Source organism: Chrysemys picta, chromosome 15 (assembly GCF_011386835.1).
Source record: "Chrysemys picta bellii isolate R12L10 chromosome 15, ASM1138683v2, whole genome shotgun sequence".
NCBI lineage: Eukaryota > Metazoa > Chordata > Testudines > Emydidae > Chrysemys > Chrysemys picta.
Window position 1 is genome coordinate 17,376,314 of NC_088805.1, and position 24,084 is coordinate 17,400,397.

General features: G+C 45.0%; 1 long non-coding RNA gene across 8 annotated transcripts in view; it reads left to right on the forward strand.

Annotated features, from left to right (window-relative positions):
- Window positions 1-24,084, forward strand: part of LOC122172285 (uncharacterized) — a 143,435-nt gene that overhangs the window by 103,495 nt on the left and 15,856 nt on the right. The gene's annotated exons all lie outside the window — the stretch shown is intronic.

Consider the following 24,084-nt stretch of genomic DNA (forward strand, 5'->3'; position numbering starts at 1 on the left):
GGGATTTCGCCATTGGCTGGGCTAATATGATGTTTCCTCTAGTCCCTGATGTAGTTGGCTCATGGCCAGATACACATGTTTATGTAGAAGTGTCTTCCTGCAGCCCTTCTGGTCTTCAGAGCATTTAACTCATTGATATTTTGGATGGAAGAGAGACTTGCTTATCTATAGTGCGGTGTAGTTATGAAGTTCATGGTTCTCCACTGTTACCAGAGAGGACCAGGATGTGTTGCAGCAGGGAGCTTAATAAGTGTGGGAACTTCCTGGTTAGGGAATTCTTTATTTGCTGTTTAAAGCATGGCTCTTTACATCTATGTCCTCACACTACATGGTGTCAGCAGTGAGGGAATCCCTCTCTCTAAAGAAGGAGTAACGGGGGGGAAGGTGGAAAGAGACCTCCTCCCCACCCCCCCGACTGCTGGAGTGGTAAGAGAATGGGAAAAATGGAAAATCAGGGCAGAGACCTGTGAAAGCTGCAGCAGGAAGGAGGAAGATCCCTGTCTCAGTGCAGCAATGGAGCCCATAGCACAATGGCTGTGCTAGAGGAATTTGATTTTGGCAACTCAGGCAGCTGGCCTTGCTGGATCCGTAGATTTGCGTGATTCCTGGTTTAACAGAGAAAGCAGAAGAATACTAGGTAAATGGCCTGATATTTGCCATGGGTGATGCTGCTGTTGCTGATATCCTATGTGCCCTACCCTTCACTAATGAGGAAGAAAGAATACTTCAAAGTCAAAAAGGCTTTTGATGGAATATGGAATGTTGAAAGAAGCGCTAATAAGCAACAAGATGGTTGCTGGTCACGGAGACACCAGTTTATCCTCACAGCTTCAATTAGACCCAGATCTCACACCAGCCAAAGCTATAGCAGAAGTTAGAATGCAAGAAATCAGCAACGTGACTTACATCCAGACAGCACAGGGGAGACCGCATCAGACAATAGTGACACAGTAAAGAGAAAAGACACAAATGTGAAAGCAGTCAGACAACACTATTTACAAGATAAGAACAGTGCACAATTAGAGAGCGGGAGACCAAAGAACCTTGAAAGAAGGGAAACTTGGAAAATAAGGTAAGACACCAACCCACCGCACGTAGCAATGTCCAGTGAAGGAGGCAGAATGTCGGAGATGCCACAAAATGGGACATTTTGCACTAGCACGCTGGTCACCAAAACCAATGGAAACAATCCAAGAGGGGATGTTTTCAGATGACAACAAGTCCACACTACTAGAGACTATAGCCTCAATAGAACAGTTAACACCTTGGCATACAAGTATGAATCTAAAGGGTCAATACCTTAAATTTAAATTTGAAACTGGGGTAGCAGTAACTGTAGTTCCAAAAAAGATCACACCTGGGGCTAGTGACACTACACTGGATGTTTGCGGCCAGTTCCTTGGGAAATTGGAGAAAGGATGGAAAGTTCTTCAACACATAATCTATGTAATCCAAGGACTGACAACTCCTCTACTAGGCTTGGCAGCAATACAAGGACTACACCTAGAAGAGTAACTGGCATGCATTAATGGCAAAATGTAAACTGTATAGGAGATGTAGCCGCACGTCTTCACAGGGCTAGGAAAGCTGTCAGGGGAGTACAAAATAAAACTGGTGTCCTCAGAGACTTTCTTTGCACTTACATCCCCATGCCACATCCCCATACCCTTGCTAAGGAAGGTCAACGAAGTATTAAAGAGAGAAGTTATGAGGTTATTTCCCAGATGGAAGAACCCTCTGACTGGTAGGGGGGGGGTGGTTGTAGTACCAAAACCCAGTGGCAAATTTTGGATTTGTGTGGACTTTACACAACTAAATAAAAGCATGTGCAGAGAAAGACACATGCTTCCTGCAGTTGACCAAACATTAGCTCAGTTATCAGAAGCCAAAGTCTTTTCAAAATTAGATGCTACAGCAGGCTTCTGGCAAGTCCCCCTCGGTAAAGAATCTATACTATTGACTACATTTATCATCCCGTTTGGAAGGTAATGTTTCAGTTGTCTCCCATTTAGCATATCTTCAGCACCAGAATACTTTAAAAAGAGAATCTCTCAGATCATGACAGGTTTGCCTGGCATCCTTTGCCATGCAGATTATGTGTCGGTATGTGGTAGAGATAGAAGTGAACATGATGAGAGACTACGTGCAGATTTGAGATGCTTATAACAAGGCAGTCTCACCCCAAATTAAAAAATAAGTTTGGAAAGAAGCAGATAAAATTTGTAGCAAACGGGGAATTCAATTGGATTCAGAGAAACTGAAGGTATTACTTGTTACTTGAACCCAAAGATGTTTCTGCTGTAAGAAGATTTCTGGACATGACAAAATTCTTAACTAATTTAGCTCAACCAACAAAATGCTTAAGAGATCTTCTTAATGGTCACAATATGTGGATCTGGGGAGCACACAACAAAATACCTTTAATAATATAAAAACTATTGACATCTCTTCCTGCTTTGGCACAATATTTGGTAACTATCCAACAGCAATAGCAGTGGATGCATCATCCTCATGGTTTAGGAGCAGTGCTGTCACAGAAACAACCAGGACACCAGAGACCTGTAGCATTCATATCAAGAAGCCTCACAAAAACCAAGCAGCAGTAGGCTTAAGTGGAAAAAGAAGCTGTAGCAGGCACTTGTCACTGTGAACAACTCAGTGCATATCTCTTTGACTTGAATTTTAACATAGAAACAGACTTTTAGAGGCATGATTGAGTTCAAAATGACTGGATGACCTTCCACCTAGGAGTCAAAGATTTTGACTATGGTTAATGCAATTTTCTTTCAATATTGAACATATACTGGAGAAAGTACTCACAGCAACTACACTCTATCTGAAGCCCCAGTTGAGCAGCCACCAACAGAAGAAGAAAAGGATTTAGAGAAATAGGTCAGTCTACATTGACCTTGTTCTGGCAGCAGGTGCAGAACCTGCCAGCCAACTTCAGCAAATTAGAGATGAACAACAAAAGGATGAGACTTGCCAGAAACTGACTCAACTGTGCCAAAGAGGGTGGGGTTGAGTCAGCTTCCAACAGGCAGGACTGACGTGACCTTCACATGGCTGAAGGACGACACGGTTCCTATACCAAAGGTACTTTAGAAAGAGATGCTCTACAAAATCCATGAGCAACACCAAGGTATAAACAAGTGTTGTGCACGAGCACAATAATCCATATGCCGACCTGGTCTGAGTAGGCAAATTCAGAATGTCGTGGACCGCCAGATATGTAACGGGGGGAAAAAAAACAATCGTCAGAACCATTACTCTCTACAAAGCTACTTGACAGACCTTGGCAGTGGGTAGCCACAGATTTGCTTTTATTGGAAAGGACACACTTACATTAGTGTAGTTAATTACTTCTCCAGATATACTGACTTGGCTATACTTACACAGACTTCATCGGCACAGGTCATCCAGAAACTAAAGTAGCAATATCTGCAAGACATGGAGTTCCTATATCTCATAATGGGCCTGAATTTACCTCGGAAACATTCTTAGCATTTGTTCAGGACTTTAATTTTGACCTTTTTACTAGTAGTCCATATTACCTCCAGAGCAACGGGGAGGTGAAGAGAGCGGTGCAGACTTTAAAAAGGCTTCAGCAAAAATAGTGAACCCATATAAAGCACTCTTGGCATATTGATCAACACCTCTTGCATCTGGACTACCTCCAGCAGAACTTCTGGTGGGAAGATGACTAAGGACGCCTTTCCCTGTGGAACCCATACAGTTTAAACCTAAGTGGCCTGACCTAAGGCAATTTTGAAAATGGGATGCTGAAATAAAAATTTGGCAGCAACAAAACTTCAGTGTTTGGCACAGAACAAAAGCACTCCCTGAAATGAGATCAGGGAACAAAGTTTGACTCAAAAACTCCCAGACACTTAGAACTGCTCGTAACTGCAGAAACTACCAGCTCCTACCTCGTGGAGACTCATAAGGGACTTCTCTGGAAGAATCGGATTAATCGATCAATATTTCCCAAGGCAACAAAAGAGGATCTCAGACCTGCAGGCACTCTGTCAGGAAGTGAGCCCCCTCCACAAGGAACTCCATGTGGAAACTCAACAAAAGTGAACAGGGTTAGGAAGACTAATCAGACCCCCTCAAATAATTGATCTTTAGAATACTGCTCAGGATTATTTACATGCAATTGATAAGGGGACATAGCAGTGTAAATAGTTTTCAGGAATTTGAAGTTTATTGTGAATTGGGGTGTGTGTGTATATATATATATATACATACATGAGTCTTTAATTTAAGTTTTAATCCTTTAGAGAAATGTGGAGTTTGTAGTCCTCCAGAGTTACCAGAGAGGACCAGGATGCATTGCAGCAGGAAGCTTAATAAACTTAGGAAATTTTTCTGGTTAGGGAGATCTCTAGTTGCTACTTATATCTATGACCTCACAGTGCATATAGTTCTTTATTTCTAACTCAAGGGGCAAGAAACCTGGAAAGCTTCTCCCATCACATCTCCCTTGTTCTGAATATTTAAGTCCAACTCATCCAGCCCTTATTCTGGGCCAGATCTTGGAAAAGAAGCCTGTGTTGGGCCAGGAAACTTCCAGAGTTTGGATTCATGACGTTTCCTGTGAGTCATCTATACAGGGATCAAGGTTCAATCTACAGAGAGCAAGAGGCAGGGGATGAGGGCTCAGAAGTCCTTTGTGTAGATAGCTAGAGAATAGACTAAGGAAGAAGAGGCAAGACAGGAGTGTCCTGGAAACTTACCCGAGTTTACTCAAAACTCTCCTTCAGAGGAGGAGGACGCACATCACAGATGGGGACTCCATACCATCTAATGCTGACATGTCCACCTCCATTCCCTCCCCACACGGCCATGCCCCCTCTAAAATCGGGCAGTCCTTAATCAATGAACGGCTTCCATGGAGTCAAACAGCATGTTGTCTTGTTAGCGCAACCCCTCCTTTTACACCAATGTACCCCATTTGTGTGGTTTCCCACACTTTTCCCATGCCTGGTTGCCTGCTTTGAGAAGGCTTGTTCTGCTTCTCAGTCCTTACTTCTCTTCAGAAGGAGTTTTGTCTGAGTAAGAATTTACGGACTCTAGGATTCTGGCCAGCGAATGTACTTGTCTCACTTTTGTGGCTTTCATTATCGTTTGCTAAATGTGTTATGTTAGTTACCTTGGACTGCACTGAGGGTGAAATTCAGCCCTATGCAGAGAGCTCGCATGAGGCCTATGGGTCACTAGCTAGGCCAAGATCTTCAAAGGTATTTCGGTGCCTAAATCCCATTGGTTTCATGGGACTTAGTCACCTTTGAGTATCTGGGTCTATTGCCCATGCTACATGGTGTATAGTCATTTTGCTGGCCCTGTGCACGTGGGTGAATTTCAGCCCAATAAATCACAGGTTAAGAAGTCGTCTTTATCCAAACTGCATGAGTCTGTAGATTATATTTCTTGACGTTAGGAATCTTCAGCTAAAGAAATAAAAGCAAAAAATTGTTAAACTTTCCTAATAAATTGTCATTTAAAAACAGCCAGGATTCCTCACGAATTTGTTATGTAGCACCCATTTCCAATGGACTAATAGCAATTCTGAGTATTATTTTTCTCATGCAGTAAATGTTGCAGTTAAGTGCCTGTCATGTTACTCATCAGACTTAATATTGTCAGGTTCATGAGAATTTTTCCTATGGGGGATTTATCTTAAAACAAACCCTAAGGATCAACTGAACTTGGCAGGTAAATAAAGGAATTAATTGCCCACTAATGAACCTAATTGCTCTCATGAGAATGCAAAAAGCCACAGCTCCTGTCAGAATATCAGATGGTAGATTATGTTTTCACCTCTCTTAGCCAAAAGGCTGAGAAGCGATCTACCTGCCCCAGAAAGCGCTGAGAAGTTATGCTAGCCTTTCAAGAAAAGACTTGTGTAACCGTGCCTCCTTGGGTCACAACTGAGGATGCCAAATTTAGGACAAACTGATGAGAAATAGGGCAAACACAACCCAAAACTGGTGGTTATTCTTCCATAAGAATACCGAACCACCTACAAAAGTAAATTTCTGTTTCACCACACTGGCTAACAAGAAGTCATAAAGCAGTTTCCTTAGGCATTCCAATTCTTATGTCACCACCAAAAACACTGGATTCAGAGATGGTTCTTTACAACCAGTCTCATCAAATATAAGGTTCTTCTGATCCCAAAGGACCAGCCACGCACCCAGGTCAATATATAACTCAGATCTTACCCAAAAATCACACTGATGCCAATCCTTTAGTATTTAAAAATCTAAAGATTTATTTATAGAAAGAAAGAAAGGTGAGAGTTAAAATTGGTTAAAGGAATCAAATACATACAATAAATGCAAAGTTCTTGGTTCAGGCTTGTAGCAGCGATGGAATAAACTACTGGCTTGAATCAAGTCTCTGGCTGCTTCCAAATCATTGGAAGGACCTCAGTCCAGTTAGAATGCTCCCATTAGTATAGTCCAGGGGTCGGCAGCCTTTCGGCAGTGGTGTGCCGAGACTTCATTTATTCACTCTAATTTAGGGTTTTGCTTGCCAGTAATACATTTTAACGTTTTTAGAAGGTCTCTTCCTATAAATCTATACTATATAACTAAAGAATTGTTGTATGTAAAGTAAATAAGGTTTTTAAAATGTTTAAGAAGCTTAATTTAAAATTAAATTAAAATGCAGAGCCCTCCGGACCGGTGGCCAGGAGCTGGGCAGTGTGAGTGCCACTGAAAATCAGCTTGCAAGCCGCCTTCGGCACGCGTGCCATAGGTTGCCTACCCCTGGTATAGTCCATAGTTCAGAGGTTTGGGCAGGAAAAAGGCAAAATGGAGGGGTTTCCATGTGGAGGGAATCCCATTGTTCTTACTGTGGAAAATACAGTAAAAAGATAGTGGTTGGAGTCAGGTGGGCAAATCACATGATCATGCATTTTGCCTACTCACAGCAGGAAATTCCATTAAGTGTAATAAGCATCTCCCATGGTTCATTGTCAGTTAAATGTTCTTTTGAGGGGCCACTCAATTTGAATAGTCCCTCCAAGATGTGCTAGCTAGCTACTTTGTGGGCGGTACCCCAGGAGCAAACATTTGAAATCCAGGTATGGAACCAATACTCATAACCTCAAATACAAAAATGATACATGCATACATGATAGCAAAATCATAACCAGCAAATCATAACCTTCGTCTTCATAGACGCCTCACCTGACAACCTTTGTACAAGATTTGCTGCACAGATATAACAGTGGTTGCAACAATGATCTATATGGTCATATTTTAATCAGATAACGTCACAGCTTGGTAGAGTCCTATAAATTAATTTCATTCGGTTTGAACGCAGTGCCTTTTGGGAAGAATTCTTCTCTGCCTGAGCTCTGAACCCAGCTCGGGGACCAAGGGAGGCAGCTTTACACCTCTTTGATTCTTCAGGGCTTCTGAGTGCTGGCTAAGGCAGCCCTGAGTTGTGTTCCAAGGACTATGGGTCTTACACCGCTAAGGGATCGTGAAGTCCCAGCCATGCCGTCTCCTTATCTCACCTGAAATGCTCTCTGTGCTTGGCATTTCTGCAGGGAGAACATTGAGGTAGTGGGGCCAGCCCTGGACCGGGTGTAGAGGGCCCCCTCCACCAGTGCTACTCACTGGAGGGCCCCACACCTACATTACAGTCCCTTTATGCCAGCTGTAGCTTGCACATGGGGGGCAGAGGGCAAGGATGAATCAGGCTTATCTGCATACTTAGCTCTACTGAGCTTTTGAAGACGGTCCCATTAAGGGGTGTGTGAAACAGCACTGCCTGCATAGAGATTGCCAGAAGCGTTCTGCCTGCAAAGTGCTGAGGCCTCTTCTGTGGCACTGCATGGGCAGCACACTTAGGACTGGCTTCCAGACCTCTTTTTGGAGGGCTCCTCAGTGCTGGCCTTGGGCTGCCAGCTGATGCACAGGAAGGAGTGGGGCCAAATTGAGTTCTGCTTTGCACCTTGTTTCACCCGACTAAGTTCAATTAAGTTGCAGTGGCTGTAGGTCAGAGACGAATTTGGCCTGCTCTCTTCCTTCCCTGACCATCTTCCTGTGGGGCCTATTCTAACGTGATTTATTCCTCATAACACAGTGAAAGTCAGTGGAAATCAGGGCAGAGTATGGCCCATATCATCCCAACTTTCCCCTCCCTTCTTCTCTCATATCTCTTCTTCCACTTACAGGCAGAAAGAGAAATCCTCCCGTGGCCAGTGGTGCTCCATGGATCACTGAGGAATAGTTGAGAAGAGCCCTGAATATGTGAATTAAAGCCAAGCAGGAGGAAATTGTGAAGGGCTCTAAACTTGACTTTAGCATTTCATATAACTTGTTCATTGGGGCCAACTTGAATCCTCCCATATGTTTTTCCATATTCCCTCTCCCCATATTTTTGTTGAACCCCCTAGACCAACTAGCCCCAAATCCAAATGACACTTTGACACATTTCTTTATCCATCAAAGAGCTATTGAGAGGTGGCGTGGCCTAATGGTTAGCAGATATGTGCAAGCGTGGGGTCTATCGCTGGTTCTGCCACCAATTCACTGGGTGTGACCTTGGGCAAATCATTTACCCTGTCTATGCCATAGATTCTCCACCATTGGGGATTATAGGGGCTTCACACAGCTTTGTCGGCTGCTTTGAGATCCTAAGAAGAAAAACGCTTTGTAAGTGCTTATTATTTATGCAATGAAACCAGAATATGGCCCAAAGAGCTTGCAAGATATGTATATCCATTTAAAAACAAAGGGCATCTTGCTTCTAGAATTGCACCACTTCTAACTCCAAGCGAGATTTGGGAGCACTGTGGTGAAGCCCCAAGTAGACACGGTGGGTTTGGGCTTCCCAAAGAGTTTCAGAGTTTGAGATTATCAGCGTATCAATATCTTTAGGAGAATCTGGGATTTCCACCCTGGTCTAGTCTTGATCAGCTAGGAAAAAGCAGGAGAAAAATCTGAAGTGTAGATGTGCTCCTTTGGCTGGTGGTAATTATTATTTTGTTTTGATTTATCGTTCACAGGAATTTTATGAGACCCTTGCAGGCATAATTCTGTCTCTTTTGTGCATATTTTATTTTTCACCAAAACTGCAAGAGGACAGGATATTTAGAAGAATAACTTTGATGGCTGGGTGGGGAACAGAGAAGATTTGGTCTTGTGCCAAATGAAGGGAATGCAAAGGAATGAAAAGAATCCAGTTTATTGCAGCACTATATTACTTTCTATGTTTGAAAGAGCACTTTGACTGAAGTGCCAGTCCTACAAATGCTGTGAGTTTACTACACAATTTGGTTTATGCTCTTAAACAAAGCCAGATTTTCAAAAGAGCTCAGCTCCCATCTACAGTATTGCAAACCCTGAGTGTTCAAAAATCATGATTTGGGCCAAAAAAAATCATGATTGGCTTCAAACAGTAATAAATTCGGACCTCTTTTTATTTGCCTTCTGGTTTCTGTGTCTGTAGGATACACTCGTTTCATGTTTTCAAGCTTTTCCCAGCAACTAAGAGTGCTAGAAATGTCCTTTTTTCTTTTTTCGAATGAAAGCTGAGATTCTCATGCAATCTCTTCATTCCAGCAGGTGGGGATTTAAAAAAAAGAGTAAATATATGCTCTCCAAAAAATGGCGAGACCTGAGAGCGCTGCATTTAGGCACAACAAGTGGCTAAAGTTTCCAAAAAGCTCAACACGACCACGTAAGTATTTCAATGGGTGCGACTGGTGCTGAGCCCTTTGGAAATTTGGCCCTTATTTTAGATGCCTAAAAGGGGGCTGAAGTCTTTTGAAACTCTGGCCCTTAAAGCTCTTGCTCTTGTATATATTCAATTTGTGCCTCACTGGAGTAAAATCCCAGCTGTCCAAGCAGACACTTGTCTGCAAATTGCCTCACCACCTTTTGGAGATGTAGCTTTCCCATTAAGGCATTCTAGCTCCTGCATCTAGCCTTGAAATGATTCTAATCCTGTGCATGAGGTGCATTGGCAGCTATAGGATTTATGTACACAAGAGATCTGGGAGGCGTATTCTTATTTGAAGAGCCAGAAAATCAGCCACGCATTAGGCTCACCTATTTTCTCCCACTGTAGCTGGGTATTAGGAATAGAAACTGGCTTTGCTTGAAAAATGATGATTTTTGTTTGCAATCTATCAGTCGTCCTTTTTTTTTTTTTTCTTCTTCTCATCAGTTTCAGGAATTTCTTCAGTTCTGATTGATCGTATTGGGTTTTAAAAGAAGAAAATTAAAATAGGAAAACAAAAGTCAGTTATTAAAATGACGTATGTGGCTTTTTGTTTGTTTGTTTATCTGGTGCAAAGGTTTTATTTCACCTAACTTTGATATGTAGCCAACAGAATCATTGGATCGGAAGAGAATAGAAAGGGTGATCTGCACTTAAAGTGATACAGGACTTGCAATGTCAGTTAGGACGGTGATTTTATTACTGACGTGGTTATGCTGGCAAAACCTGCTTCATGTAAACGAGACTTAATTTCTGGTGGTGGTTTGTCTAAAGAAGCTGCAGGAAGCTTTCTTCTGTAACTGCACCAGGGATGTGTGTTGCATGGAGGGTTGTTTTTTAATTCTATTAGTCCAGCAGGAAGGAACAGCCCCACTAAATGGTTTTCAGACTCAGCTGCCCTCTCCAGGCACAATCCTTCCCATGCTTATCACACCGGTGGGGACTTTTACTCTGACTGACCAGTGGTCTTGCAATGTGCGAAGAAGAGCTGTGTGAATAACAGACGTTTCAGTTCTCTGGCAACTCCGAAAAACTGGGGTGGGGGATATTTTATTTCAAGTCAAACTGAAAACAACATTTTTAGAAATTTTCAGTGAATCAAAAAAGTTAAAAAAAAATCATTTTAGGTCCAAAAAAATATTTTGTTTAGATTTTGACCAATTTTAAACTTTCTTTAAAAAATATGAAAGGAAATTTTGAAACAAAAAGTTGTTTCAAACCAAAAAAATCAAAAGGTTTCATTTAAAAAATGTCAAAATGATACATTTCAATATTTTCCAGATGTTTCTGGTTTGTTTTGGGGTTTTTTTTTGACTGAAACAATTCGGTGAAACTGACTCCAGTTTGCAAAATGTTGTGGTATCACCAAATCTGCATTTTTTGCCCAAAAAAGGTTCGCCAGAAAAATTTCACACAGCTCTACCACTGAGCATCCAATGTTTACAAAGGTTCTCCATACTCTCTAGGGTCAGATCTTCAAAGAGTTGGGTACTGAGTGCTTTTGAGAATCTTGCCTCATGTGAATATTCATAGAATATTTTGCAAGAACCTACAACATCAATAGGCTGTCAGCTAGCCATCCTGATGGTCTTTTACAAAGACTTCTCACTTGCTAATGTTCTTCCCCACACCTGAACACTTTCCCCCATATTGCAAGTCAATATTGCTCCCATTGGCTCTAATGCCACTGACATTATAGCATGTCTTATCTGCTTGTCCATCAGCATGTGATGTCTATGGGCTGTGGGCCAGACTTTCAGTAGTGCTCATCACCCACCATTGGGTCCAGATCTCCCAAGGAGTTCATTTCCCACTTGGACACCTACAATTAAATGCAGTGTTATACATCTAGGAACAAGGAATGGAGGCCATCCCTAAAGAATGGGGGACTGTATTCTGGAAAGCAGCGACTCTGAAAAGGATTTAGTGGTCACAGTGGACCAGCAACTCAATGTGACTTCCCAGTGAGATGCCATGACAAAAAGGGCTAATGGGATCCTTGGCTGTTTAAACAGGAGAGCAGTGAATAAGAGTAGGGAGGTGATTTTTACCTCTGTGTATGGCATTGATGAGACTGATTCTGGAATATTGTGTCCAGTTCTGGTGTGAAGACTTTAAAAAGATACTGAAAAATTGGAGAGGGTGCAGAAAAGAGCCACAAAAATGATTTGAGGGCTGGAGAAAATAGAGACTTAACGCTCTCAATCTGTTTTAGCTTATCAAAAAGCAGATTGAGAGGTGACTTGATTACAGTGGATCAGAACCTTTCTGGGGAGAAAATACCAGGTACTAAAGAGCTCTTTAATCTAGCAGAGAAAGGCAGAACAAGGACCAATAGCTGGCAGCTGAAGCCAGACAAATTCAAATTAGAAACTGGGCAAACATTTTTAACAGTGAGGGTGATTAATCACTGGAGCAAACTACCAAGGGAAGCAGTGGATTTTCCATCTCTTGATGTCTTTATATCCAGACAGGATGCCTTTCTGGAAGATCTGTTCTAGCCAAACACAAGTTATTGGGCTTGATACAGGGGTAACTAGGCGAAATGTAATGGTCTGTGCTATACAGGAGGTCAGACTAGTTGATCTAATGCTCCCTTTTGGCCTTATGAAACTCTCTGAATCTATGAAGCGGCCAGACTTTCAAAACAACTCAGGACCCAGCAGCTCCCGCTGATACTAGAAACTTTATTTCCAAATACAGGGCACAGATTTCAGGTGGCAAGAAATGCTGCTCGGCACCACGTGCACGTTCAGAGTGCCGGGCGCAGCTCCGCCTGGCTGAGCGAGCAGGGCGCTTGCACAGCTGTATGACTTCAGACATTCCTGGTGATTCTGCAAAGGTCAGTCCTTCACTCAGAAATGTGTTTCTGATTACATTCTGCCCCCTTGCAGATAACAATGCAGTCAGTGACAAATTTAGGGGAAGATAGGCTTTCAGAGCAGCTACCATGCATTTGCCTTCCACTGGCTGACACAGCTCATCTGGTTTAACTTCTGCATGGCAACTGAATGCCAATCAAGCCTGTCGCTGCTTCCCTCAGAGAGTGCAGTTCCCTTTAAAAACAGGATGGCCACTCAACCCAGGGAAGGATTGGCTCTTCTGTCAGTAACACAACAATTACTTACAGTGACTGATGTCTAAGTCAGACACATCGAAAAACTCCTCTAGAAATAAGCAACCCTTTTCTTTCTAGCCAAATCACGTACTGTGCTGGGAAGTGGGAGATGGCACTGCTCCCGTGAGAAGATAATGCATGGCTTTAGCATGGAGATCTCTGTCTTATGTCTTATAAAGCACACAGGGGCCATCACAGATTGGACAGGAAGGCCTGGCAGTCTTACAAAGTCTTACACGGTCTTCTCTGAAATGGAACTGATAGACTTCTGTTCTAAACAGCCATCTACAGAGGGATGGATGGTCCAGTGATGAAGGCCCTAGTTGAGAGAGACATGGGTTCAAGTCTCCACTCTACCACACTTTTCCTGTGTGACCTTGGGCAGTTACTTGGTCTCTGCGTGCCTCAGATCCCCATCTGTAAAATAGTGATAGTAGCAGTGCCCACCTCACAGGGATTTTGGGAGGAGAAGTGAGTTAATGATTGTGAGATGCTCAGACAGTGTGCTAATGGGGGCCATGTAAGTACCTCAGACAGACACAGGGCAGCCTGGGGAAGACCTGGACGGTTGCCTTCTGGTTAGGCTGACGGGGAGCGGGAAGCCTTCGCTCTGGGGCCGTTTGCCCCAGAACCAGGGCTCCATTTCTCACAGAATTTTAAATTTGTGAGTTTCATTCCAAACGGGAATGGAGCCAAATTTTGAAATATCAAAATTCTCTGGGAAATAGAATCACCCCTCTCCACACAGCAATCCCACTCAGTACAAGGGTCTCATGTGTGTCAGAACCGGGTTCTTTATAGTGGTTTGTTTTGGTGCATAACCCATTTTCTGTTGGCAGCTTTAACCTTGGAAAACAGCTAATTTACAGTTCATTCCAGATGGGCCTGAACGGAAAGCCCAGATCTAGAGGTGTATGAGTGGGGGGTGAACAGCGTCCTGAGCAGCATACCCATTTTGTTGCTTCGGCCTGTCTCTAAAGGATAGGACGATGGGGCGGGAATCAGGAGACCTGGATTGCTGGCCTGGCTCTGGCACTGTCCTGCTTGGGCTAGACACTTTGGGTCAGAAATTCCTCCTTATTTTTGGAGCCTTAGTTTTTGGATTCCTCAGCTTGCGATAGCCAGAGTCTTACTGTTACAGGTCAATGGGAAACATGCATGCTCAGCACTTAATAATGCCAAACAGGCCTGAGTGGTGCCTAGTTGTGCACCCAAATATTAGTGGACCCCAAATTAGTGGATCTTTTGGTCATAACCTGTCTGTGCCTACATTTTCCCGTCTGTAACCTGGGAACAACGATGCTTACCTGGGACTTCCCTCCTGACCAACCTGGCTCCCAAGCGCTTATTAAATATAACAGGAATAGTGATATGAATTAGTGAAAAAAAATTCCCCAAACCATGGCGCACATGTCAATTCCAGATGGGCCTGAACTGAAACCCTGGATCCAAATATCCTCACACTTGGGCACAGCTGGAGCGGAACATTCCAGTTCGGGCCCATCTTTTGTTCCAGTGGGATCTTTTCCCTGTACAATCATCATCTGGCTCCTCTTTTTTGATTAGCTGGGCAGTGTCACGTGGGCTAAGTTAATACTAGTCTGCCAGCTGCCCAGCAGCCACTGCTGCTGTTCTCTGGCTCAGTCCCTGGCTATATAAGTCCCTGGTTAAAGTGAGAGGGTGGGGTTTGTATCGCAAGTATTTTTTCCCCCTTGAAGATCATTTTTATCCCCTTCCGTCAAGGACGCTGACCAAGCTCTCTGAGCCATGAGCTCCCCTCTCTCCTCCCGGCAAGATGACAAAAGAAGCTGTCTGAAAGCGCCAGGATGGCTGACACAGGGAGAAAGAAAGAAAAAGAAATCACAAAAACGCATGCAGCATGTCTGCGGTGGTGACTAATGGCTATTAGCCCTTATTGCTGTCAGGTGAACTGGTAGCCAAGCCTCAGACATGTGGTCATTGTCAAGAGGAATTTTTGACTCTCCTCTCAGGAGTGCCTCCTCCACCCCTCCCCAACCATTAATTACTTCCACCATCCTTCCAAACTGCCAAGGAGTGAGGAGCAGCAGAGCTGGAGATGAAAGGAAGCAGCGGCTGCCCCGGTTTCCAGGTCTTTCAAATAACCAGTCTGTAATAACTTCCACAGCCAAGGGAAATGGCCACGCAGTGGGAGGAAGGTCAGCTCTGAGGGGAGGAAGGCTCTCGTGCAGCAATGATGTAGTGGCTCCTAATGGAAGAAACCTGTGGAATTAATCAAGCCCCGTGCCTCATTTGTTAATGACAGCAGGTTTGAAAAAACAGCAGCCGTTCACCTCGGTCAGAAGATGGGATCCTAGAACTCCAGCCAAGGGCTGTCAGGCCAGCAAGGTTAGGGATCAGGTCCCTCCCTGCGTTCACAAAGCAGATGCACAGGTTCCGTGGAGGTGGATGGCAAAGATGATTGGCTTTTCTGGGGTAGCTCACACAGCCTGCGTGCCTCCTTTCTCTAAGCCGGCTGCTGGGAAGCTACAGCCTAGGCCAATGCTGACCTCCCATGCTTGGCTTCCTGGCTGTCATGCATGAAGTCCGTCACGCTCAGTTTCACCCAGATTAGCCTGCGGTATTGAGATGACATTGTTCTGGCCTGCTTGCTTCAGAAAGCAATAGCTCTGTGGAACCAGTTAAGGCAGTCTGGGCCCAGCTCCCATCTCTGAAGATGGGAGCATTCTCCCTCCCATATTTTTCCCCCCCTTCTGAAGTGTGGCCTTGATTTCATGGGCCAGAGACAAGCAAGAATCAAAGTGGAATAATTACTACTAGTGTCTGATACAACCCCCCACAGGCCACCACTGCTGGGGCCTGCAATCAGCCACGAGAGCCATGGAGGTGTGACAGGTCAATAGGTGGGGAGGGTTTTCCCTGGTACAGTTATGTGATGCGCTGAGGAATGGTGTCAGCTAAAAGGAAGCTTGGCTTTCTGAATCACGTAAAAACTCCCCTCACAGATCAAAATTCTGTGTAACATACAAACATTGAGTCTTTGCACCATGCTACCAGCGCATTCTGGCCATGAAAAGTGCATCCAGCCCCAACAGGATCGCCCCAGTGTAGGGGGAGCCTCTGCAGAAATAGGGTGTGCCTGGTCCTCCTCTATGCCCTCCTAATCCTCGACTGTGGTTTCAGCCTCTTGGAGCTATCAGCAATTACTCTGTGTTAGAGCATTGCTGAAGTTGCTCTAATTAATGCAAAGAGGCTGCCTTTGCCAACAGCAGCCTCAGGCTCGGAGGAACACAGAGTCGAGCTTTATAACACTCTTGCACACATTCCTCTCAGCTTATGTTATCAGCTCTTTGAAAATACATGAGGCTCTGGTCCTATATAACTGTAATGTATTTTACATATTAGGCTTGTCGGAGTCTATGTAGAGATAAACTGATAGGTACGGGATAGGAAGGAGTAGGTCTTTTCATATAATACAGTCCACACACACATAAAAAATGACATACAGTCTCATTATAGGAAACATATGCGTCCTTTCTGCATAGGTTGGGCAGATTTCTGTTTGAAGAGATGACAGTCTAACTGAATCACCAAGCTGTATATTGTATCAGGTTACACCCAAGAGAGTGACAGTATTTTCTAAATCGAAGGCTCTTTTTAAGTTCCAATCCCTTTCACAGGAGAGCAGCTGGACTCTGCCTTTTAGGGCAGGATGGTCAAAAATTGTGCAAGGTCACTTGTGTGACCTTTAGCATGTTGTTTAACTGCACTGTGCCTTGGTTTCCCCAATGGCAAAATTGAAATACTTCTCCACCTTTGTGGAGATCTTTGACATTTATAGGTGAAAACGCTTTATAACGTAAATGTAAAAAACAATTATATTTATTGTAAAATGGTAAATTAAATTATCTTGTATTGATTAACAGTTCCCAACTCTTTGAGGCAAGTGAATCAGTGTATTGAACTAAGCGCTGACATAATCCACACTGTTTGCCTTTTTAACAAACCAGGATACTAATTCCCTGAAAGACCAGTGAATTTGGGGTTATTTGTTTATTTAGCAAAATTGTGGATGGGAATGTATTACTCTTATATATTTGTGACCCAAATTTTACATTATCCTGCTACTGCATCAGAACCAGAAAGTGAAATTGACTAGCCTGTTTCTGTAGTTGCTAGCTGTGTGCAATGCAAAAAACAAAGAAAACATGCTGGCTGATGAAAATGGGAGGTGCTGGGCACAGAGCTACGTTGAAAACCTGGCCCCAAATACTGGGGAAATTATTTGTAACGTTATTTCAGTTGTAATAAGCGAGATGGTGTTAGTAACACAGAGGACATTTTTTAGAAAGAGATTATTGTAGCAGGGAAGTTTGTCTTTTTAATCTGAAGATCTCAAGCTACACTTACACCAGTGGTCTGTCTTGGAGCTTTGGGCAGGTGACATGCAAACAACCTCACATTCCCTCTTGCACACGGTATGGTTTGGTTTTAGAACCTGATACTTTCAGATTCTTTTATAATTGGCTCTCGCGCTCTCTCTGTGTCAGACACAGCAAAAGAGTGCTAGTTTTTTGCAGTCCAACAATGAATTAAAGTCTTTAGTCCCATTAAAGTATTAAATTTTTGCTCAACCCTTAACTAAGCCCTCCTCGCTTTAATTAAGGCATTAAGCTTTTATTAAAGTTAACACGTTGACACAGTCTCATTTCTGCTCTGCCTTAACTGGACCACACCAGTTTGTGGCCCCAGTTGTCAGTTGATACTATAAAATCAGGAAGCACGTTTCTTTAAAGCTTCCCCTTCCCCCCCATGTGTGAATGAGCAAAAGGAGGGACGTGTCAATGCTCGTTAGCTGAGCACCGAGCCCTACCCGCGCGTTTGAAATCACCTCACAAAATACACTAAGACAGACAGTGATGTAGGACCAGTAACCTGTCACCGTGGTTCCTTTCCCTTGATACGGATGGCAAGACCTCCATCACAACAGAAGCCCTTGTTGGCTATCTCAGCAAAGAGGCATTTGCATGGAGAATTACTGTGCATGGTCCCTCAGGAAGAGGATGATGGCTCATTGGAGAGGCAGTGTGAGGCTGGTTTTACTGCTGCTGCCTGTGCTGGACGTGGTCTTTGACCCAACCAGAGGCCTCTGTCCCCAAGGTTGTCAGCCAGGTATGTTCCACAAGCATTTGAGGCCCCGTTAAAGTCAATGGGAGTTTTGAAATTGATTTCAGTGAGGTCAGGATTTCACCCTAGACTCTCAAAGGAGCTCAGCTCTCATTCAGGCACCAGAATTAGAGGCCCGATATTTCAAAAGAGCTCAGCGTGGTAAGGGCCTGATGATCAGTTGCTTGCGATATGAGCCTGCCTTCTCATGGCGTTGTGAATATTCAGGCCCTGGCTGTGAATGCACTTCTGAAAATCTGGCTCTTACCTTAGTGGGGAAATGGGAGCCCGGCCCGTCTGAAAATCCAAACCTGGCGTTTAAAGTTAGAAACAAAACCAGCCAGGTTTTCAAAGTGCAAATGGAACTGCGTAATTTGGAAGGTAGGGGGCAGATTCTGAGCTCATGTAAATCCATTGACTTCACTAGAGCGACGACCATCGGCACCCACTGAGAGACTGGCCCTAGATATTCCAGGTTAAGTGGGGAAGTGGGAGGCGCAGATTAGTCTTGCTGTAGCAGCTTGGGGCTGCTGCATCCCAGCAAGGTCAGGGCCGGCTCCAGGCACCAGCTCAGCAAGCAGGTGCTTGGGGCGGCCAAGGGGAAGGGGCGGCACGTCGGGCTCTTCGGCGGCGGGTCCCTCAGTCCCTCTCGGAAGGAAGGATCGGCTGCCGAATTGCCGCTGAAGAAGAAAGCGGCGCGGTGGAGCTGCCGCCGATCGCGGCTTTTTCCCCCCCCCCCCCCCCCCGCCACTGGGGGTGGCAAAAACCCGGGAGCCGGCCCTGAGCAAGGTTTCATGTTCCAGGGGAGAGCGGGGTCTGGGGAATCTACTCCAACAAGCATGTTCTGCTGTGCTTTCCTGGAATTGTTTGTTTTGTTGGTGGAAAAACAGAATGAGTTTCTTGCTGGTTTAGTGCAATGTTCAGCTTGTCCTATTTGTTTCCATGGGAGTGGAGGGTACTGGCTCTCTTGTCCGTTCCCCTACCCCCACATTCTCATTGTCTTCATGTTTCATTGACATCTTCCATCAAAATCTGCATACTCGGACTTGTCCAAACCAGCTCATCCGCTGCTGTCATTGCAACAGCAGCTTCTCCTTAGAGTGGACTAGAATTGGCAAAGAGAGAACTGAGGTTTTAAAAATACACTGTGCTTCTAGGGCACCTCTCACCCAGAAATCTCAAAATTGGACAAACACTAATTGCGCCCCATGATGCCCCTGTGAGTCATGTAAATACTACTACCCCATTTTCAATGTGGGGAAACTAAGGCACACAGCAGTTAAGTGATTTACTCTCAGATAAGTCCTGACTCCTAGATCCCTGCTTTAACCACTAGACCATGCTTACTTTGCTGAAAAGTTATACCTCTGATGGTGCAGACTGTATATTTTCCATTAGTAGCCATATGCTCTGTTATTTGCCAACACTGTCTTGAAAGAAAATGACATTTTCAGAGCAGACAGGACCTGGAGGTCCTTTCACAACCAGGAGCATGTCAGCAAAGGCTGAGAGTTAAGTGAGTTGCCTGGCTGGGCCTTTAACACCCTGGCTAGAAAAGGGAACCCCTCTCAGGTGTAATGTAACGTCCCATGGGGTCTCTCTTCCAAAACATTGAAAAGGAGAACAACTTTTACAACACATCCTGAGAAGCTTAGCAGAGCAGGGGACTGGGCAAAGGCCACCCACGTTATGGCCCCTCGCAACCTCACCAGGGTCTCAAATAGCAGCGCCGCAGCATCTCCTTTTCTCTAGCAGACCTTCCAAACTCCAGCATGCCCTTTGGCCTTCCCCCCCAGCTTGCTCTCCTAAGAGAGCAGCTCTGGAGGACAGGCTGTGGAGTACTTGTATTCCTGAGAAGAAACATGTGTTCTAGTCACGTGTACCTTTTTCTCATTTGCATTGGGGAGATTAGAAATGCTCCGTTTTTTAAACTTTAAGATAATGGATCCAGTACTCCTCTCAGTTATGCTTTGACACAGGCACTTGAGGTCAAGGGGTTTGCACCAGGAAAAGGATATGGCACACCGTCTGTCTGTGGCTGCCAAATCATTCCTCAGTAGGGATACTCTTAAAATTGCTCTGTGCTTTTTACATTATTTTCTTATTTAATTGCATTAAAGTTCTGGCGGAAATAATTAGGTGGCGTGTGAATCAATACATGGCAAGGGACCTGAAATGAGATTTACAATGTAGATTTTTCTTTTTAAAAAAATCACTACCAGCAACCCTACAATAATAAACCAGCATGTTCATTCCAGCACTTGGGAGCAATCTCACAATAATTGGCCAGCATGTGTAGTCCAGCACTCATGAGCAACCCCTAATACACCAGGCAGAATGCTGCCACTAGCACTCTGAGGGCCTGATCTAAAGTCCACTGAAGTCAATCGGAATTTGTAATGAATGATGTGTTTACTTACAATATGTTATTCAACCACTAGATGTCTCTGCGTGATGTAGAATTCTGGACAGAGTTTGATATCTGGTAAACACAGGGGCCAAAGCTGGAATTCAAGCTGTGTGGAAGTCTGTTTTGTTAGTTTGTAGTTGTAGTTGTTTTGTTTAATAAATGCCTTCTTTGAAGGACTGTAATTCTGTACATCACGAATGGCACAATCTGGGCCCTCTGCAGTGCTCCTTGAGAACATGGCCAGCTAGCATAAGGTGTGACCAGATCCCAGCCCAGCTCCTTGCACACCTGCTAGTGCCCAGGGCAGGCACGGGGAAAGTACACACTACACCAGGGGTCAGCAACATTTGGCACGCGGCTCGCCAGGGTGAGCACCCTGGCGAAAAGCGGCACGGGCGAGCAATGTGCTGGCTGCAGCTACTTGCCACCCCCATTGGCCCGGGACGGCGAACCACGGCCAGTGGGGGCCGCGATCAGCCGAACCTGCCGCATTAGCAGGTAAATAAACTGGCCCGGCCCGCCAGGGTACTTACCCTGGCGAGCCGCGTGCCGAACGTTGCCGACCCCTGCACTACACTGTTGCAAGTACCAATAGCACTGTTTGGTGCATGCCTCCATATGCCCCTTCAGCATTCTGCTACTACTGTTCTGGGGCTACAGCTCCACAAACCCCTCTCTCTAGGGTTCTCAGAGGAACAAGGAGAATATAGTATGGGCCACAGAATGCTAAATTTGAGATAAAAGTGAGCTACTGTAGTGTTGTTGTTTATTGGTATTGTCATTTCTTTCTCCAGATGTAGCCACTAATGAGCAGTGTGGAGATGAGTATTTAAAAGTGGACAGGCTTCATGTTAGATCTCCAGCGAGTGCCTGGAAAGCCAAGGCGATGAGCCTGGAATAAATCACTGGATTCCCTGACCACGAACAGTAAACTTCAAGCCTTGTCATTAACTTACCTTTTTTATCACATCCTTCTGCATCCACTTATCACAGCCGGCTCTTGGGTTCACTCAGCACACCAGTAAAAACAAGGAACAACTTGCCAACTGCTTTTCTTTTTCTTGGGGAGAGAAACGTTGGTCCATTGGTCAGAGCTGGACGACTCTCTGAGGAGCCCTTTTATTGTGTGTGTGGGCGGTAATCTCCTGCCCTCTCAGCCATGGGAAGCCAGGGTTGCGTCTTCCTTAAGTAAACTGGAATCCGTAAAGCAATGGCTGTAGGTGCTGACAGCCCCCCAGTAGCCCCAGAGAAGTGAGCGAGTGAAGGGAAATGTGAAAACAAACCAACAGCGATTGGGGAGAGATTTGAATCAAAGCAGCACCTTGACTCACAATATTTAATAACCATCCTGACAGCATGTGTTGGACTTGTACCCACATCCACACTTCAGTAGCTGGTAAATACACCATAGACAGGCCCTAAGGGGTCTCTTCTTCAACTGCTACCCACACGTTGGCCCAGTTCATCCCCTTCCACAGAGAAACCCAAAACTGAGGGAGGGAATGTTCACCAGATCTCTTCCCCCCTCTCACCATATCATTCTGTCTGGGGAGGAGAGAAAGGCGCTTGCGTTGCTTTCTGTTGAAAAGGCTGTGAGGACAGAGCCTCAGAGATCCCCTGGAGACCAGGGCAATCTCAGTAGAGGCCCAAGGCCTGTGTACCAGCTTTGTCTCCTAGGGGTCTCCCAGCTCTGTGGGCTCCAGATACCCATATCCATAGGAAAGAAGGCACAGCTCTGGGGGATTTCCACAGGCCTGGAGGGACGATGATCTACACCATGGGTAGAAAACGCTGGCCTGGCAGACTGGCCGTATTTTACACCCACTGTGCGCCGGTGGACATGGCAACACAAGCCTGCAGGGCAGTGGTGAATGGAGCCCAGCACATGTAGGCATGAGATGAGGTCTTCTTCAGACACAGCATAAGAAGGAAAGCGGAAGTTTCATTTTTCTCTGCCTGGCAGTTCCTGAGGTAGGGCCTCCCAGTCGCAATGCTGTTACTTACTAATGGTGGGCCTGAGCCAGAGAGGTCCTGAGCGGCTCTGACTCCCCTTGACATCGGTAGGATTCCAAGTGCTCAGCACCTCCCAGGAGGCACTCACACCTTGCAGGATCAGACCCTTCTAAATTCCTTTAACGGAGACTTTGTTTATTTAACCTAATGGGTTTTCAGCCGTCACCAGTGTGGATGGATCAAATGTTGAATAAACAGGGCCTGATCCTGAGAGGTGCTGAGCCCCTTCAGTTTCCACCAACTTTAACAGGAGTTTATGGCACTTTTGCAGGACTCTGTCCTGTATTTTACGACGGTTGGTATAAAATGTGCCCCAAATGACCCCACGACCATCATGCACTACTGCTCAAGCCTGGGGAAGGGATGACTAGCCTTTAAAAGCCCTTGTTTGTCATAGTGAGGTGCCCAGTAATTAGCCAACAATAGACGCATTTTTCAGCAAATCCTGGCTATCCAGCATTGGATCTGTGTGATGAAAGCAAGTGGGAGAATTGCCAAGATATGAAAACAGCCCATCCTTGAGCAAATAGATCCCTGTGGTGAGCCCGTTCCTGAGGAGTGGGTGACAGGCAACTGGGGAAGCAGTTCGGGAATATGGTGCCTATGCTTGCCAAGGAAGTGCCTAGTATGGCTCAAAGGGAAGGATGGCTGGAATGGGTTTTTTTGGGGAGGAGAGGGGTTCCAAGCTATGAAATTATGAGACAAGGACTAACTGGATTCGGAAAAACCCCTTAGTCAAGAGCTTAACCTCCCCCACTATCCAATTGTCTGGTGCTCATGAAAGAAGAGAGATTGACAGCCCCAGAGCAATAAGGACCAAGACTTTCAAGTGACTTGGGTGTTTAAATTTGTGGGTGCCCAACATGAAACATCTTAACAGGGCCTGGTCTCCCGAGGGGGCAGGTGTTCTGGAAATCGAGCCCCTTAAAGCTATCTCAAGGGAGGCCTGTGTCACAGGGCTGCCAGTTACAGTTCTCCCAGCAAACCCTCCTAGTGGAAATACAGCTGATAGCAGCAAATGAGGTTTTTTGGCGGGTGTAACTTATACCGGAAATAAGCTACACTGGCAAAAAGGTGGCTGGTAAAACTGTGCCTACACTAGGGTTTTTGCCGGCACAGCTATGCTTAACTTTTTCACACTCCTAACAGCCCCGTGTAGACCAGGTCTTCGGCCCCCCAAATCACAAGCTGCTTTAGAAAATCTCAGTCCCCAGCAGAAATACAGCATAGTCAGCAGCCATGCAAACTTCCTACTACCTTACATTGCCCTGGCAACATACAGTAAATCTGCTCTGACCTGCAAGGAATTCATTGCCTCAAGGTAACAGTGAGGCCAAGAGGTTTCAGAAAAGGATTGGACAGTATATGGCTAGCCAACTTCTAGTGAATGTGGCAGGGGGAGAAACTTTCCATGTGGACAGTTTATCCTACAGCTGCCTGCTGCAGGGTAGGCAGGTTGGGGTTGGCATATAAGAGTTTAATTGTATGCCAACACCAACCTGCTGGTGATGATTTGCTGATTGCGATAACTGCAAGCAGTGGAAGGTATAAACCGGAATCTAAGGGCTGGTCCACACTAAGCCCCCAGTTCGAACTAAGATACGCAACTTCAGCTACGTGAATAACGTAGCTGAAGTCGAAGGATCTTAGTTTG